Source organism: Orcinus orca, chromosome 3 (genome assembly GCF_937001465.1).
Source record: "Orcinus orca chromosome 3, mOrcOrc1.1, whole genome shotgun sequence".
In the NCBI taxonomy this organism is placed as follows: domain Eukaryota; kingdom Metazoa; phylum Chordata; class Mammalia; order Artiodactyla; family Delphinidae; genus Orcinus; species Orcinus orca.
The window spans coordinates 87,484,357-87,504,628 of NC_064561.1; the positions used below are offsets into that span (position 1 = coordinate 87,484,357).

The 20,272-nt window shown below is 38.3% G+C and overlaps 1 protein-coding gene across 1 annotated transcript in view; it reads left to right on the forward strand.

Moving 5' to 3' along the window:
- The window catches only part of DTWD2 (DTW domain containing 2), a 155,496-nt gene that overhangs the window by 3,965 nt on the left and 131,259 nt on the right, over positions 1–20,272 (forward strand). The window contains exon 3 of the mRNA XM_004267481.4: positions 40–177. The gene's annotated coding sequence lies outside the window, so the exon portion shown is untranslated. The remainder of the gene's footprint in view (positions 1–39; positions 178–20,272) is intronic.

Here is a 20,272-nt window from a genome sequence, read left to right on the forward strand (position 1 = left end):
CCATCCTAAACTCATTAATATAAATCCCTTTCCTCCTAGGGCCTGTGCCAAGGGACCCACCAAGAGGGGCTTCCATCCCCACAGCCAACACCCAACAGATGAGGGAGGTCAGAAGAAAAGAGTTCCTAATCCTATAACAAAGACTGAATCAGGAGGACTATGTTGCTGGAATTTCATGTAAGCATTCTGAACTCATTATCTCACAAAAGTAATGAGGATCTCTGAGCATCTAAGATATTGACTGCCCCAGAAACCTGCCTGTATTGCCAACAGCAACCTTACTATAGAAAACTCCATCAGCAATATTATAGGTTAAATAGATATTTGAGCAATGATATAGGACCCTAGCCATTATTTATAATACTGTTACTATAGAAAAATTAATTCCAATACCTCTAATATTTGAAGATTAAATACTATTGGCCATTAAATACTATTGGCTCACCCTCACTTGCTCAACTGGAGGGTTTTCCACCCATAAACTATTAAAGGGCAATTATTTATAAAAACTAGTGTTTATTAAACACCCGATCTGCACTGTAATAGGTATTTTATTTATCTCATTTAAATCTCAACAACACTCTAAGGGTAATATCTCTGTTTTACAAATGAAGAAACCTAAACTCAAAGAAATTAAATAACTTGGCCAAGGTCATGTTGCCACCCAAAGATTTGAACTCAGATCTCTTGGGCTGCAAAGGCCCTTTAAGTGTTCTCCAAAGCCCCTTGAATCCCAAAGTGGATTCAGTCAGGGCCTACTATTTATTCCCTAGCTGGCAAGATGAGAAGAGACAGGACTTCTTTAAGTTGAGTCTTCAGTGATCAGCTGGTAAAAAGAACCATCTTCCCAAAACAGTTTTCTCCTCCTTCCACAAGATGGAAGGAAAGCTCACCTCCTTACCTTGACCCACGCCCAGACTATAAAGGGCAGCTTTTATTAAATGGTAAAATAAACATCTCCAACCAGAAAACTCCCTGATACACAGACAATTATAGGTATTCACTTGGTTAAAGGCAAGTACTTCTTGGAATGTTTTGGAACTACCAATAAGTCACATGCATCAGATTGTGGGTCTTCTAACACCTACTGGAGTTTTCATTAAGGGGGAAGCAGAAGTCAAGAGATGTAAGTTTGAAAGGCAAAGGAGAGGCCATGTGGAAGACAGCAGCAGGCAGTTTTGATTAGCCGGGAGCAACTTGAGAGCATTGGGCTTTGGGACAGTAATGAAGTGGAGGGATTATTCTAATCAAAATCCCGGCAAGTTATTCTGTGGATATTGACAAATTGACTCTAAATTTTTATGGGAGGCAAAATACCCAGAATAGCCAAAACAATACTGAAGGAGAAAAACAAATCTGAAGGACTGATGCTATCTGATTTCAAGACTTACTGTACAGCTACAGTAATCAAGACAGTGTGATTTTGGGGAAAGAATAGACAAATAGATCACTAGAACAGAACAGAGAATGCAGAAATAGACTGTGATCTATAGTCAACTGATCTTTGACAAAGGAGCAAAGGCAATACAATGGAGCAAAGATGGTGCTGGAGGGCTTCCCTGGTGGCGCAGTGGTTTAGAGTCCGCCTGCCGATGCGGGGTTCGTGCCCCGATCCGGGAAGATCCCACATGCTACGGAGTGGCTGTGTCCGTGAGCCATGGCCGCTGAGCCTGCACGTCCGGAGCCTGTGCTCCGCAACGGGAGAGACCACAACAGTGAGAGGCCCACGTACCGCAAAAAAAAAAAAAAGAAGAAGATGATTCTGGAAAAACTGGATAACTATGTGCAAAAAAATTACCTTACACCCTTCACAAAATCCAACTCAAAGTGGATCACAGACCCAAAATTGAAACACAAAACTATAAAACTCCTAGCAGATAACATAGGAGAAACCTAGATGACCTTTGGATTGATGACGACTTCTTAGATACAATACCAACGGCATGATCCGTGAAAGAAACGATGGATAAGCTGAATTTCAGTAAAATAAAAAAAACTTCTGGTCTGTGAAAGACAATGTCAGAAGAATGAGAAGACAAATCACAGACTGGGAAAAAAATATTTGCAAAAGATACTTCTAATAAACGATTGTTATCACAAATACACAAAGAACTCTTAAAACTCAACAATAAGAAAACAAACAGCCTGATTGAAAAATGGGCCAAAGACCTTAAAAGACACCTCACCAAAGAAGATATATAGATGTCAAATAAGCATATGAAAAATGCTCCACATCATATGTCATGAGGGAATGCAGAATAAAACAACGAGATACTACTACATATGTATTAGAATGGCCAAAATCTGGAACACTGGCAACACCAAATGCTGTAGAGGATGTGGAGCAACAGGAACTCTCATGCGTTGCTGCTGAGAACACAAAATTGTATGGTCACATTGGAAGATAGTTTGGCAGTTTCTTACAAAACTAAATGTAGTCTTACCATACAATCCAGCAATCATGCCCCTCAGAATTTACCCAAAGTAGTTAAAAACTATTTCCATACAAAAACCTGCACACTGATGTTTATAACAGCTTTGTTTACACTTGCCAAAACTTAGAAGTAAACACTCTGTCTTTCAGTAGGTTAACAGGTAAATAAACTGTGGTACATCAAGACTATGGAATATCATTCAGAGCTGAAAAGAAATGAGCTGTTAAACCATGATGAGTCATGGAGGAACCTTAAATGCATATTATTAAGTGAAAGAAGTCAACCTGAAAAGACTACATACTGTATGATTTCCAACTATACGACGTTCTGAAAGAAGCAAAACTATGGAGACAGTAAAGAGATCTGTCATTGCCAGGGGTTGGCGGTAAGGGATGACTAGGTAGAACACGGAGTCTTTTTAAGAGCATGTTGAAAATACTCTGTACTGTCAAAATGGGTACATGTCATTCTACATTTGTCCAAACCATGAATTTTGGTGATTATGCTGTGTCAGTGTAGGTTCATCAGTTGTAACAAATGTACCACTCTGGTTAGGGATGTTGATAATGAGGAGGGTATGCATGCGTGAGGGCAGGGGTATTTGGGAAATCTCTGCTTCTGCCTCTTAATTTTGTTGCGAACCTAAAACTTCTCTAAAAAAATTGTCTTAAAAAAAAAAAAAGAAGGGGGACTATGATTCGGTAAATGATCAGAGCCTTCCACTTCCTCCTAGCTGAAACAGTAAGACAAGATAGGGAGGTGAATGAACAGAAATTTGGGGAATGTTTCTCAAACATGGGAAGGAATAATTACAAAAGACATATATTCTGAAAGCAAAGAAAACAAGATGTGTGCACGGGGGAAAAAGGTTTTTTACCCAATTAGATTATAAAAAAAGCTTATCAGAGCTATGCTTGCACTCACTCATGTATGTATTATAGAATAACTGAGGAGGCAGGACACAAAATTTTCCAATAAAAGAAACTGCGAGCCTCTTTTCTGCCTAGGACAACATAGCAAGTACACTTGAAGCAATCTATGTCTAGGTGAGAGTCACTTGAGTGGCTCCTTTAATTGTGCAATATAAGCTGAGGCTAATTCTGCATGAAGATGGGGGAGTGAAGTTGAGTCACACACTCTGTCCACCAATATCTAATTAACACTTTCTCTATAAATTATACATATATATATAAATAAGTATATATAAATAAAAGTATATATATATATACATATATATGTATTATTATTTATTTATTTTTGGCTGCGTTGGGTCTTCATTGCTGCACATGGGCTTTCTCTAGTTGCAGCGAGCGGGGGCTACTCTTCGTTGCAGTGCATGGGCTTCTCATTGCGGTGGCTTCTCCCGTTGCAGAGCATGGGCTCTAGGAGCATGGGCTTCAGTAGTTGTGGCATGTGGGCTCGGTAGTTGTGGCTTGCAGGCTCTAGAGCGCAGGCTCAGCAGTTGTGGCACACAGTCTTAGTTGCTCCAGGGCATGTGGGATCTTCCTGGATCAGGGCTCGAACCCATGTCCCCTGCATTGGCAAGCAGATTCCTAACCACTGCGCCACCAGGGAAGTCCCAATATAAATTATTACTATTATTTTTTACCAGCAAAATTTTTTTAGTAATAGCTACGTTAGGAAAAGAACAGAGATAAACCAGAAAAAATTACAACCAATGTACAAGTGGAAGATTTTGCTGAAGCTTAGTGTGGCTCTACTTGTATTTACCAGAAGCAATCCTTGAAAGTTACAATCAAATCATTAGAATTCTCACAAATAATCCCAAATTTAGAGAGAAGTGGACTGAGAGTATATCCTTATTTTTTCTTCTTCTACCTAAGGAAGTGGAAATAGCTGTTATATAGGTATGGATGAAAAGAGCAGTGAACAGCCAGAACCTGGGCTGCCTCTCACTGGTCAACGCTTTGGCTCCAGGGCCCTACACTGAACTGGGGAAATGGCAGTGGGACTTCCCATGAAAACGGGATATGAGCCTGGCAAGTATCAGAGAGTACATTAAAAGGAGATAACATAAATCTACAAAATTCCATCAGAGTACATGCTATTAACCTCTAGGCTATACTGCTCATTTTAGGTTCCCTGGCCACAGTGATTGACTCAGGGATGGACCCCTGGGTCAATCAGAACCCTTCTCTGGGATTTCTCTGCTGTAGCTGGCAGGGAACAGTTACATTTTTGAAAGAAAGGACCACCATCTCTGAACATAGAGTGATGTCTGAGTGTTTTAGGAAAGAACAAAGAGAGAAAAGTAAAGTTCATTTTTGATTGGAAATAAGAAGATGTCATGACAATCTCACTTGAACCCTTGGTCCAGTCCTGTGTAGTGCCCATCTTACCCATTTATGTAAGACCAAAATCTTCCCCACCTGCTTCCCCCACCCCTAAAATTAGTTTGAGTTTTAATTCTGTTTCTGTCACTTTGGATCACAAGGCTAATACATGGTAACTTATAGTCCAACCAGCACAAGAGTTCCAATTTTCCTGAATCTGGGAAATATTAGCATGTAAAGTAGCAGAGGGAACAGCATTAGCTATGGGAAAAAGGCAAGAATACCATTCCTGAAAAGTGCTTTTTACATAATTCAACATAACTTGGTTCAATTCCTGCCTGTAGGATTTAAAAAAATAAAAGTATAGACACCAGGTAAAAAATTAATTCCACAGAAAACGTATAATAGAGCTCTGAGCAAGTAAAAGAAAACAGAGTTGAAAAATGAATAAATTACTTATTCTGACCTTACCTGCTGATTTTTCCTTTCCATACAACAGAGGAAAGAAAAAGAGAACCTTTTTAAGAGGGAAATTCAGTAAGCAGCTTTCTTAAAAAAACTCTTTTCTGTAGCTGAAATTGCCAGGAATTCAGATGGCCACAATTTTCCTGTGTTCTAGAAGTACATTGCCTTATGCTCAGTGCAGAGGCTTTTGATTATAGTTTCTGGATCAAAAGCATCTACAGAGAGTTCCAGGTTGTAAACAGTGCTTCAGTTAAAGCACATCTATCTGAACCAATAATGGATTTTTAGTAAATAGGACTTTTTTCTTTCTGAATCTTAAGAGCCAGAGGTAGATAAAAGAAATGCCCTTGTGCTATACATGAAAAGGTCACTTTAACAGTATTTATTTCTGAAAAAAAAAATCCTCAAGTTTGTGATTTTCAAAAATGAAATTTAAAAATATATACGATGTTATTTTTTACCTGTTTCTAAATTTCTCTCGTTGATAATGGCGTATGGTATCTAACATGGTACATTTGTTTGCTTAATATTCTTCCTAGAAAGTTTTTATCTTGGAAAAAAAGGGAGATAAGATTTTGAAATTTTCTCATAGAAGAGTAGGAATGGAGACAGGCTGCTCATTGACAGCATTAGATGACTGGCGTTTTACTAATGTGTGAAAAATAAGGAGACTATAGCAGGACAAGCCATTTTGGGTAGGCAAGACTAAGACTAATTTCAGTGTTTGAATTTGAAGTAATCATGGTACATCCATGGTGGAAGATAGTTGGAGAAATGGGATTGGAGCTCAGGAATGATTACAGAGCTAGTAATATAAAACCAAGAAAGAGACATTAAAAGTGTCAGGAGTTGACCCTCAGGAAGAAAGGTGGTTTCTAAGGAGAGAAGGTGAAGAAAGCAAGGAATGAAGAACCAAAAACTAAAGCTTAGTGCCTACCCAATAGTAGTAATCAGGAGTCAGCTCCTCTAATGTAGTCAGGCGCATGGGAGAGGCATCAAGGAAACATAGCAGGGACTTTAAGAAGCATGTTGCTTGAAAAACACTATGCTTCTCAGATTGTGAAAATAATTAAAGTCTAAGAAGAGAGCATTGGCATTGGATTTAGGATTTTAGATCACTGGTGACCTTCTAAATGCATAAAAAGGACATAAGGAGGCATCAACTGGCAGCAATATCTATAAATTGTCTTTGCCTTTGTACTTATTGTCCTTTTCCCAAGGCAGGAACTGAAAGGAAAACTATGAAGAAAATTACAAGGCTTGGAAGAATTAGCCCACCATGAGGGACTCAGTCCTTCAGCCAAGCCTTGAATCTGACTTGGACACTGAGAGCTCTTGAATAGATGAAGACAGTATCTTCTTTTTTTTCCTTGCCTTCCTTCCTTTTTCTTTCCTTCCTTCTTTCCTTTCCCCCATACTTCTTTTTAAAATCTTTTTAATTTTTGTTTTAGTTTTCCCCAATATCTAGAAAGCTCTGACAGGGAAAGATGCTGACTGGAGAATACTTAGACTACAACTGACAAAAGGGCAATGGTTTCCTAGGCTTCAGTCAGAGAACAAGTTCTTTGTAGCACTGGCTCTGGAGCACTGTCCTGAAGGGTCTAATTAGTTTGCTTCTCTGACCTTGATTGCTACCTTTTGAAGACGCCTTAAAGCCTGCTGAGTCTCCTAAACTTGCCAAGCCCTGCTGCGTCAGTCTAGTCAGCAATCTTGCCCTGCCCAGGCCTCTTGCTGTCTGACCACACTGCTTAGCTAACCCCATTTGGGTCACACCCTATTGCTTATGTCTCCTTTGGAAAGGCCCATCTAAGAGCTACCTCCTTACATAAATGTAAAGATATTAAACATTCTTGATGGAGTTAAAAACCAAGGATATAAGGAATCCAGGGTGGAGGGGTTGGAATTGTCAATGGTAAGTGTAGAAATAGAGACCATTGGTTAGAGAGGATAGAGGTGGGGCAAGAAATGTTCAACTTGATAGTCTTCATCTTTTCTGCAAAGTGGGATGCTAATCCTTTCCAAAGAGGGAGTATGAATTTTATAATATGTGAATTGTGTCTCAATAAAGCTATTTAAAAAAGGAATACATGTAAGAGATGGGATAGGATTAGAAAATTATTGAGTTTTAGAAGGCATATTCATATTAATATGGCAGTTCCTAGTTACGGATCCCTTTAATGATGTTTCTATATAGAGCGATTGCAATTGTCTATATGTCCCCCTCTTCCTTTCTCATTGAAATATTAAATTGCTCCAAAGGTTTCCACAGAACCTTTTCAACTTTCTGGCAGTCATTCCAGGGGAGGAACAAATGGAACATAACCATATGTTTCCTAATCAACAAATGTAAACATGACAGATATAGTAAATATTCTAATACATAAATAATATTTATATAGTCTGTTTTAGGCTGTACATAACAGACTAGGCAGCCAGTGGTGGCTTAAAGAATAAAGACATATAAGTATGTCATACAATAAAAATAGTTCCAGGATGGTACAGCAACAAAATGTGGGATTTCTCCTGATGGGCACACGTTGACTATAGCAGCTCCAGATTTTTCCTCACCAGAAAACAAAGCAGGAAGGATGGGGAAGGAAAGAGGCATTGTCCTCACTTTCTACTTTTCTTTTACCAGCGAGGAAAATCTTTCTGGGAAGTTACAAGCAAACTTCCTATTGTATTTCCATGGCCAAAATTGGGTCACATTGCAAACACCTAGCTTCAAGGGAGGCTGGGAAGTGAATGAATAACTGGCTTTTTAGCCTTAGATAAAGAAATACAAGAAAGGAGGGGACTGGAAATGGCTTTTAGGTAGGATACCAAACGGTCTGCTACATTATTCACTGGGAAAAAGTATAATACAACCAGAAAATATTTGCTTGAGGAACTTCCAATATGAGCAGATTTCATTTAAACTGAGATAAAACTCAAAAACTGAGGACTAAGACAAGAAAAATCTCAGACTTGAACAGCAAACAAAACTTCAAAAACCAAAACATGAGCATATGAAAATATTTTATGAAAATAAAACTGTTTAAGGTAGATTTGTGTTTTGGATTCCAGTCAGTTTGGGAGAACTACAGATTTCTTGTAGTAGCAGCTAACTTTTCCTGGAATTCTCCTGTATGACCCCCAGATATATACTTAAGGGAACGAAAGGCATGGATGTTTCTATCCCAAATAAGTTAGCTGAAAGTGTTTCTAACAACTACTCCTAATTATGGTATTTGTTTTTCTTTTCATTCAGTTTTTTTTTTTTTTTCCATTCAGTTTTGAATTGGGTCACATTAAGCATCTCTGTACTTCTCAATGAGGTTTTAAGTAAAACACTAAAAAAGTGCTGATATTTGGGAAAGTGTAACTTAATTTTTCAGACCTTGGATCCCTGCAAAACTCAAAAACTTAGAAAAACAAAACAACTGTTTTTCATTCAGACTGTGACCATGTCATATGTTGTGAAGGAGTGCTACTAATTAGTAACTTCCCAACTCAAAGAATATTCATTGTACTGTGGCTGAGGGCCTGCCATATCAGTAAACAAAGATGTTGAGGCCATCTAGCCATCAGCCACTGCAGCTGTCCCCGACTGTGCACCCTGAGGGGATTCAGGATGGAGAAAAGCAGGATACTGGCCCTAGATAGTTAAGGTGCATATCAAAGGAACAATTTCAATAAGCCCAGACTCTTGCATCTTCCCATATATAGAAAAGTGCTAAATTCATTAATTTGAGATGTCTGATTTTCTTTAATTAGCGGTAATCTCTTCGTGTTTCAACTACCTTATTATTTTTTTTTTTTGGCAAAAACTCCTTTTAGGTTGTGCAGTATTTTTCAGTTGACAGTACCTTTTTATTATATAAATTGAGAAAAAGAACCACACTGGTTTTTCAATGTTATTAATGAATGAAGAAATTGTTCATAATTCTAACTTTGAGTACATTGACCCTTGGATTTTTACTTTTAAAAAAGGAACTACAGGGCTTTCCTGGTGGCGCAGTGGTTGAGAGTCCGCCTGCCAATGCAGGGGACACGGGTTCGTGCCCCGGTCCGGGAAGATCCCACATGCTGCGGAGCGGCTGGGCCCGTGAGCCATGGCTGCTGAGCCTGCGCGTCCGGAGCCTGTGCTCTGCAACGGGAGAGGCCACAACAGTGAGAAGCCCGCGTACCGCAAAAAAAAAAAAAAAAAAAGGAACTACAGGACTGCACTATTATGAGAGTCTATAGTATAGAAAAGAAGTTATTTAGACACATTCAAACCGTAGGCTTCAATTTCTGTCTTTTCAAGTGTATCACAGCTGACTTCCTCTGAAGATAAATAGGAAAAGTTATTAACAAATTCTGCTTGTAATTAAGAATATTCTTTCCAAAGATTGTACACAAAAGACATTAAAGAAGAAAGAAAATTCACAAATAAGAGCCTATGGAAGGGATTTCCCTGGTGGTCCAGTGGTTGGGACTCCAAGCTTCTACTGCAGGGGGCGGGTTCCATCCCTGGTCAGGGAACTGAAATCCTGCATGCCTCGCGGCACAGCCCAAACAGAAGAGTCTATGGGGATCCACTCAGACCCCCAGAGTTGGTATAAAGATTATTTTAAGCTAAAGACATTTGAGATTCAACAGATGAAGAAAGAAGCTGCCTTGGAGCTTCCTTTATTAAAAGCAGAAACTTTTGGGTAATGAGGTTGCCATAAATTCCCTCTTCTGGCAGCTTTTACTCCCAGGAAGCCAAGAGTAAATCTATCATAAATCCCCTCTCTGGTGAGATTTATAACCTTTAAGAGGAAAAACCACTGGTACCTGCTTAGAAAAACATTATCACAAACTTCTATCTCTCCTTTGTTCTCCTAAAACCCATTTGTCTCTCTTAAATAAACTTATAATTCTTCCCAAAGAAGTCTTTTCTCCTCTCTCCTTTTCTCTTACTGAGTCAGGTATATAAACCTCTAACTTCAACGACTTAATGAGCTAGCTACTTCTTTTGTTAGTTCCCTTATGCATACAAATAAACTGTTTTTCTCCTGTTAGTCTGTCTTTTGTCTTTTGTCACTTTAATGTGCAGTCCCCCGATTAGTATACAGAAGAGGGTAGAGGAAAAGTTTTTTTCCTACCCAGCAAGTCTGCCAGTTTTCACAAATGGTGCTATTGGCATTTTTGGTGGGACAGTTTTTTGTTGCATGGAACTGTCCCATAATTTCAGGACATTAAGTGTTCCTGGCCTCTGCCAACAGGGCTCACACACCCCACTGCCCCCCATCTCACAGCATGTCAACCAAATATACCCTGTACATATCCTAAATAGGATTGTCAGATAACATTTGGATTTCATATCATTTCAGAATAATTTTTATGTAAGTATGTTCCAAATATATGGGATACACTTATACTAAAAATACTTTATTGTTTGTCTGAAATTGAAATTTAACTGGGCTTCCTGTATTTTTTTAATAGATTTTTTTCTTGTAGAGCAATTTTAGGTACACAGCAAAATTAAGAGGAAAGTACAGAGATTTCCCATATACACCTGTCCCCTGCACATACATAGCCTCCCCCATTATCAACGTCTCCTACTAGAAAGTTACATTTCCTACAACTGATGCATCTCCACTGACACATCATTATCACCTCAAGAACATAGTTTACATTACCATTCACTCTTGGTGTTGTACATTTTATGGGTTTGGACAAATGTATGATGGCATGTATTGAGTAGTATGTACATCTTCCAGAGTAGTTTAATTGCCATAAAAATCCTCTGTGCTCCAGCTCCCTGTATTTTTATTTTTTTAATTTTTATTTATTTTTAAAAATTTATTTATTTTATTTACTTTATTTTTGGCTGTGTTGAGTCTTCGTGCTGCTTATGGGCTTTCTCTAGTTGTCGTGAGCGGGGGCTACTCTTCATTGCAGTGCTCGGGCTTCTCATTGACATGGCTTCTCTTTGCTGTGGAGCATGGGCTCTAGGTGCATGGGCTTCAGTAGTTGTGGCTTGTGGGCTCAGTAGTTGTGGCTCTCGGGCTCTAGAGCACAGGCTCAGTAGCTGTGGTGCTCGGGCTTAGCTGCTCCATGGCATGTGGGATCATCCCGGACCAGGGCTCGAACCCGTGTCCCCTGCATTGGCAGGCGGACTCCTAACCACTGCGCCACCAGGAAGCCCCCTCCCTGTATTTTTAAATGCTTAATCTGGCAATCCTAACCCAAAGTCTCCCTAGAGAGGTGGTACCACCACTCATGAGAACTACCTCCTCTCAGAAAGAGTTTTGCCAACTTGCCTAACATTTAAAAATATTGCAGTCATTCATTTATTCAGCAAATATTAAGTTGCAACATTTTAGAGTGTTTACTGGGTATATTAAGTTTCATTAGGCATTGTAAAAAACAAAAATAAATAAGACATAATCCCTAATCTCCAGGGACGGTCAAATGCTCGTTCCCCCACATCAGCTAAACAGTCTGTGGATACGACAAAGCTGAGTTTATTGTTTACTGCAGTAAGAGAGAACACTACCACAAAAGTGTCTTAATGGTGTCTCAGAGAGAGGACAAAGTTGGGGTATTTATTGAGATTGTGAAGTTTGGTTCAAGGCAGATCTTTTAACTTTAGGCGGAGAGGAGTGTTGATTAGGATTGCATATGGATCGTTATATGAATTACATGGATGTTATAGTTTAGAATTAGTAGACACAGCAAGGTGAGGCTTTGGGGGCAAGTCTTGGGATGTAAACTGTTGTTCGATACCTTCTGTTGATGAGTTGATGATTCTCCCAGGAAATTCCACCATTTGACATTTTCCTCTAGATCAAATAGTTAATGTTTGTTTACCTTTTCCTGGGAAAATCAGTAATTATCCTGGACAGTTATGCTTAGAATTTCAGAGGTACACTCTTGCTTTTCACAATTCCACAACCACGACCTCATAGACTATAAATTTCTCAGGGATTCTACATGTAAACAAAATGTGGATGACCTTTTGTTGTGTTCTAAAGATGATCTAAGTCCTAAGACTGATTCTCTCTACTTACTGTTTTAGCTCAGAAAGGCCATAAGTTTCCCAAAGAGAATTTATAATTTTATCAAAGTTCTTTAGCTAGGACATAATATATCTGGACGAGATAAACCCTTTCTTTCTGACAGACTATAGGCTGTTCAAAACTTTTCCAGGCCAGTAACAAAGACAATTACGAAGAATCCTAGATGGCACTGACTTTATCAGAAAGTGGATTCCCAACTCTTCTGAAATAATGACGTCTTTGAATAGCGTCTGTTAAAAGCAGCTTTAGGAACTAAGTCTTTGGTAAGGAAACCTCTTCTTTTGAAACCTAAACATGAACGGGCCTTTTGTGATTTATAATCAGCTTCCCACTGTGCTTTGTCTAACGACAGTAGTCACAGCAACTAATCTAGTAGAAACATCGACACGTTGTTAGGGGGACCCCCTTTAAATCTGATGTTCCTCCATACTGTAAAATCTTTGATTCTCACTGAAAACACACCACAGTTCTTCGTAAATAAACTTACCTCCTGTGAAATCCTATTACATTTTCTGTTACATATTTCTGATCATTGTTATAATATATACTTTAAATCCTGCTACATTCCTTCTGTTACCGAGTCCAAGCTCGCTCTGCTTGCCACATGACAGGCCAGTAAATCCGAGACGAGGTGTTGAGGCAAGGAGTACGACTTTATTCGGAAAGCTGGCAGACCAAGAAGATGGTAGACTAGTGTCTCCGAAAAACCATCTTATGGGGTTTGGATACCAGTTTCTTTTATAAAACAGAGAAGGGGAGGAGATGAGGAAGTAAAGTAAAAAGGGCATAAGATTTGCAAATATCCCCTGGAATGGCCAGCCTCGGGGAGGGTATGTGTTAATTTCTTCTTTCTTGCAGCCATCCACAGGTGGACAGGGTCAGGATGTTTCCCTGAACAAAGGCACTCTGGTTTAACATTCAGGGAGAGGCAGGGTTCCCTGAGGCAGACCATGGTGTATAGACAGTATCCTTGTAGTGATCAAAAGTAACAGGAAGCAAAGGTTAAAGTAAGAGAAACAGATCCGACAAGTAGTCAGATTTGGCTCTTCCCTATTACACAAGGACTTGCATTTTGGGTGGCTAGAAAAATTGGCTGACCGAAATAAGAGATCAGTTTATCGTGGGAAGTGTGGGTACCCTGATCCCTGCCTCGAATAAAGAAAGCAATTTAAAGGAAAGGAAGTAATTTGGTAAAAGCATAATTCTTGATTAATAAATTGGGTGTTTTACCTGAAAGTTTCTGTTTTTACTATTACAAATATATCTTGATCCTGATAAATAGTCTTACTTATATTTTTAACTGCCCTAAGACTTAGCTTTAAGAAAAGAATTATGCCACATGTTCAATATATACCTTCTCCTACCACAATCTAGTTGCTGCAGATTTTTGAAACCTCATTCTGGACAAGCATAAATTTGTGCAAATGTACCTACTTTTAACCAGATGTTATTCAATTTGAAAAGCAGTCATATTCTGATATTCAAGTGCACAAAGCAACTTTTAGACTTGGCCAATATTCTTATACCTGAATAACAAATATACATTTGTGTGTCTGTGTATGTGCATATAGCTGTATATGTGTACCCACAAGTATCATTTCCTATTTTTGTAGTATCCTTTTACAACCTAAAACCAACATTACATGCTGTCACTTAATGGTTTCCTAATTATTATTGCTATGTAACATTGTTAGTAAACATTGTACATGGAGAGGAGTATTACAGTTAAATCAGCTGAACTACAGTTCAATGCCCTTAACCCAGTAGGTTTTTATTTAGAACATAAGCAGAGTAAAACCTAATGATAGACACAGGAACATGTCATACCTTTGTTTTCTTTTTTTTGAACCTTAGGTTTCGAGGGTTAAGCTAATAACCATACTTCCTTCTTCATGGCCCAGATGTGCAACCCTTCCTCCCATCCTCTCACTTTTTAAAACATTTTAGGTAAGGGAAATATTTTACACATGTACTCTTATTCTGCAGGGTTTAGAGGGAAGTCTTAGGAGTCAGAGAGACTAGAGTTTGGATCCTGATTCTTTGCCAATAAGCGTGTAATCTTGGGTAAATGATTTGACCTCTCTGAGACTCCATTTTCTCATCTGTAAAATAGGAATAATAATAACCTCCTCGTGGGGTTGTTGTAAGAATTGGATTATGTGCTTAGAGTGCTCAGCACAGCATCTGGTACATGTTAAGTGCTCGTTACATTTTGCTACTGTTATTGTATCACCAATGGCATAAGAACTTTTGGTCAAAGAGCTATCCAGGCTAGGAATATCCACTATCAGTATGCTGCATAACTTTAAGCAAGTCACTTTGCCAAAGTGTTACTTTGTTTCTGCAACTAAGACATGGAAATGACATTGCAAATTGTGCCTTCTAAATAAGATTGTGAAAAGTTAAAGCCCTAAATAAATGTTAATAATTTATGCCACCTCATTAAAATCTGTAGTTATGTTTATAATCCTGAAGATAAGTATAATTAATATTTTGTATTAGTAGTGTGCCTTCCACTCAGGCATTAATAAGACATTTCAAAGATGAGCAAGCGTAGAGCATTGAACCTACCTAAGGTTAGGGACTCAGTAAGACAGGAGGAGCAGATATTCTGTAAATGACAGGCAATCTGAAATGTATCTTTTCTGAAGATTTTCATGTTTATTCCCAAACTGTAAATAACAAGCCCTCAGTGCACCTTACCAGCTGCTCTTTTAGGAAGTGGGTGGTCCTAAGTGGGAGCTGATACAGTGGGCCCCTAGGCCACTTGAATAGCTATGGCCATTCCTCTCCTCTCCGATGCCTAATTCTGACTTAATATGTATCTCCAAAGGAGGAAATGTTATGCTGTAAAATGATGGAACTCCTGGGCCCCCTAAGGCACTCTGCTCTTGACCCTCACATCTCAAGGCACAAGATTCATTATCATTATTGGCTCATTAGCCTGTTTTAATTGAAGGGCTGTATAGAGCAGCGACATGGAGCCTTTGAGTCACACTGCCTGTGTCTGAATCCCAGCTCTAATGCTCACTAGCAGTATAAACTAAACCCCTTAGGGCTTTAGTAGGGTTGACAAAAATAACACCTACCTCAGGCCAGCACCTGGACCATACTAAAGGCTCTATTAACATTGGCAAATTAGTTTTACAGCCAAAACTGTATGCCTAACTGGAATGTTGTTCACCTAAAAGGTAAAATTAGAGGATGAAGTTGGCTTAAATTGAAATAATTTATATGAGCAGTTGCCATCAAGATGCCAATGTGAATCACTTCGTAGTGACATAAATAACACCAGTTCTTTTCTCCTCATTGCGAAAATTGCTAAAATTCCAAGTTAATATAGCACAGAGGATGTGTGTGGGCTTTTAAGTCAGTCATGACACTTACTGGGTGTCAGTTACCTTGATTTTCCCATCTGTAAAATGGTTAAAAATAGTACCTTCTTCACAGAGTTGTTGTGAGGTTTAGATGAGAAAATGAATGTAAAGAGATTAGCATAGTTTTGACAAACAGTAAATACTTAATATGTGATTTATAATAAATGTTCGTGGTGGTTATTGCTGTTTTAAGTAAAATAATAATGCATATAAGCCCCTTCTGATATTCCTAGTTTTAACCATGATTATCACAAATTTAAATGTGTTCAGAAGTGGTGCTTCTCATTGTAGATTTAGACATATAGAAACAATTTGAGAACAATCCTATGTCTGGGCCACAGTAGACACGTATATAAATACTGTTAAATGAATGCCCTCTGAGTACACTGAATGTTTTCCTTTCCTCTATGAACCTCGCATCTCAGTCTTTTTTGCTTTTTTTACCTTACTATTTCAGGTCAGTTTAGCTGAGGGAGATTGTTTATGCCATCACTAAGCCTTGCAGTATCTAATCTAGTCTTGAACTGAATCTGTTAGAAGCAGCTAAAAGAAGCCATAGCCAGTTGGCATTAGCTGAAAAGCATGTATGAAGAGTTTGGAGAAACATTTTTAAAGAGTAATAGGAAAAGAATCAGACAGTATTTCCTTGGATTTAAATGCCTTGCATGTATATTGAAGTTTGGATTACCTTCTCTGTGGACTAACTCTGGCAAAATTTTAGTTACCATTTTCCCTCATCCAGTTTACTCTGCTTAAAGCTCATTACTGTCCTAACAGACTAAAATTATTCTTACCATTAGCTCCAGCAAAACGTCACAAGAAAGGTAAACCTTTACCTCCACTCTTGCTCAAATGCATTCTAATGCAAAATAGTAGTTTTACATTATGAGTTGCTCTCAAATATTCAAAGCACTGCCATTGATCATTTAAATAAACACTTTTTTAAAAATTGTAATAATAAATTAACGAAAACTTATATTTAAACTTATAACGAAAATATATTTGCCTATAATTGCCAAGAGGAAGCAGAATTGAGTGTACCTATTTATTGAGTGTACCATTCATTTCAGTAGGTTTATTAAATTCTCTTTCCCTTATCACAGCTCTTAATCCAAACTTTATCTTCATTTGCAAAAATGTTGTTGTGGCAACACTGGGACTCATGGCGCTAGAATGTGGCCAGGTCAGAATACACCAGAATCTGCACCTTCCTGTATGTTCATAGCTCTGTTTATGGCATTTGTCATTTATTGGCTATATGTGATTTTTTTTGATTGTTTGTGTACAAATCGAAGAGATACCTCTTAGAATTCCTGTTGCCTGGGATAATGTCTTGTTGGGAGGAAGGAGGAAAGGAAGGAATGGGGGAAAGAGGGAGGGAAGGAAGGAAGGGGTACAAGTATAGAGCTAGAGTCAGAGAAGTGGGTCTAGGAAAACACTATTGTCATTATGCTCTCCCATCTTCTGTACAACATTCTGTTGGCTGCTCTTTTCTGTCTCTCTCCAATTTCTTGATGATTCTAGCCTTAAAGAGAAGTAATTCCAAGGGCTTTTCTTTGTTGTCATGAATGGATTCAGTAATTTTAATACCCATCAGCAGTAATAATATAGTTAATTAGAAATATTTTTATTATAGGATTTAAAATAATCTACACTGAATAATTCACAGGTCTGTCATTTATGGTCTTGTCCATCCTCCTTCTTCAAAGTTTGATTTATGTTTCTGTCAGCCCTGGGATCAGTAAAAGCTTCCGAGATGAAAAAAGAAAAAGAAACCTAACATTGCTTTCCCTCTATACTCTAACTTTCTCTTTTATCTGTAGGAGCTAATAGTATTAGTTTGGAATCACATTTATTTTTTGCCCTAAAGGTATATTAAATAATGTATAACGACACATACAATTGTTTAAATAGCTTTTAGGAGTACTGCTCTTTGACACCAGAAGACACTTGATTGAGTGCATTCTTTATGATTGCAAGATAGCACAGCTCATTAACCTGAGGGATAGAATGGCATTTGCTGTATATTTTACTGTTTCAAGAATACAATTTTCCTAAGAGATTATGTTGTCATTGGTCTTCTCAATATTTTAAGGGAAACACATTAATTTAACTTTTAAAATATTGTATTTACTTCTTTGAATAGATAGTACAGTCACATGATTTAAAATTTAAAAGATACAAAAGGGTATATAGTAAGATGTCTCTCTCCTGCCCTCGTCTCCCAGCCACCCAGTTCCCGGAGGTAACCACTGTGTTTTGTTTTTTTTTTCTTGCGATACGCGGGCCTCTCATTGCTGTGGCCTCTCCCGCTGCGGAGCACAGGCTCAGCGGCCATGACTTACGGGACCAGCTGCTCCGCGGCATGTGGGATCCTCCCGGACTGGGGCACGAACTCGTGTCCCCTGCATTGGCAGGCGGACTCTCAACCACTGCGCCACCAGGGAAGCCCAACCACTGTGTTTTGGGTACTCTTCCAGACATATTGTCGTACTGATTTTTGACACATCTCATTTAACCTAAGCACCTGTTCAGCTCAGCCTCTAAACATTAAGTAGTCGTTCTCCCTGCTGGCCATTTGCTATAAATTGATTCACAAAATGAAAACATTCAGTTTAATTGAACTCCCACTTGATGAACTTGGTAGAATGTCACAATTGCTGGGGTTAATTTAAAGAATGTTTTAAAGAAAACCAAGTGTTACAGAGTCTAGATGGATCTTTAAAAAAAATTAGTAAACTAGTGTCTTTTCTTGGGTTTGTCTGTCAGTTACACGGATAACTTTCATATTAGAGAATTCTTTGTTGTTGTTGCTATTGAATCTCATCATGTGGGAGGATGTCAAGTTAGGCTTCAAATCCAATACCAAAGTGCCCCTGTTTTATTTCTACCTCTTTCTGCGTGTTTTTAGCAGTAAATTTGTCCTTAGCCTACCTCCTCTATCCTGACAGCATGAGTTTTGCACTTTTTTAAAGCTGCCCCAGTGGGTTTCTCCATGTTTGCCTCACTTCCCTGTCCTTCTCCTCTCTTCGGTAGACCATCAAAGTTCCAACATGTAAAATCAGTTACAGCATAAAGACTTAATTCTAAAATAGTCAGGTTGGATATACCTATGTTTGGGAACAACATTTCTATATGGAGCTTTCCATTCAATGCAATTTATTGAACTATATCCCCTGCCTTACTATTAATGGGTTATTTGCTTGGATATGGGAATTGGTTCATTAAACAGAAACTTGAGTTAAACAGATATTTAGTGAAATTGGACTTTCTTTGATGACACAAGTCTGTGTTAGGCTCCACTAGAGGAAATTATTTATGAGGTGATTGTGAGGGAAGGTGCATGGTCCCACCCATAAAGGAGTCCTCAATTTGGGGCCCTGGGAAGAGTGTTATAATGAAGCCATAAGGCAAAGTATTCTCCTCAGCGTACATCCTATGAGTTCATAAGATGACTTTCTAATGGGGGCTTTGGGGTATTTCTTGGTGTTATTCCTACTTCCCTAGGATTCAACAAGGCCTTATATTATACAAAACTATATACACACTTTGGGTAAGGTCCCAGCATTTTATTAGTTATGTCACCAGAAATTTATACTAACAGAACATGCACTAACTGATAGGAATAGTGTTTTTATTTTTTCATCATCGAGTACTGTAACTAGGCAACCAGGAATTTGTTTAGAGTCTGCTGTTTGCTTGACACAACAATTCTTGCCCTCAAGGCTTCCACCAACAAGGTTAGAGACTCCTGTGACAATGTCAAGCAGTTCCAGAATTACTGGATCATCTGTGTTAATATCATTTTTCCCAGTGTGCTTCAGGTTGAGTATTTTTCTGCTTAATACTCATTTTAAAAAACGTACAGCTTTAAATGGATTTTACCTGAAATACAGTTTCTTACACGCACAGGCTTGCACATGGTAGATTGAACAGAAGCTTACCTGGGCCCAGACTATTTTTAGGTCTAAGTGAGAACTAATTTTAATAAGAATTCAGAATTGTATACAAAACATTGATGTTTTATTTCTGGTATATATGCTCATAAGAATCTTCATCACTAAAGGAAGGAGCAGTGAAAACTCTGCGGTCAGATACTCTTGGTTTATGGCATTCAAAAATTTCAGAATTATGTTTTCTGATACAACATTGTTTGTTACATTACTTATAAGGTGGTTACCTCAGAAGCTAGGATACTGAGAGAGTAATGACAGAATTAATAGACAGCTATTGACTTGTCTAAGGTACTTCCTATATAGGCACAATAATAGAAAAAAAGGGTCTTAGAGTAGGATTTAAGCTCTAAGTGGCTTAGGGTATTTGTCCCTAACGTTAGCATAAATGCAACAGATATTAATATAAATTTTTTTAAAAAGTGAGAGCACTGTCTTTGTATTTCAGTTTAGTGGTATCTTTAGATATTTGAATCCCCCAAATTTGTTCTCGTACAACCTACTGTTGAAAACTAGTAGGAAAATGGCTTTTATTTTATTTCCTTACTTTGATTTCAGATGGTTGTTGTTTAAATAATTATCCTGAAAATTACTTTAGGACTGACAGTTAATGACTCAATGGAACAGTTCCACCTCTGACTCATGGAGAGTCTGGTATAAGTCATTTGACTCATCTGCTTCTCTCATTTAGGAAATGTCACTATAAATGTACCATAA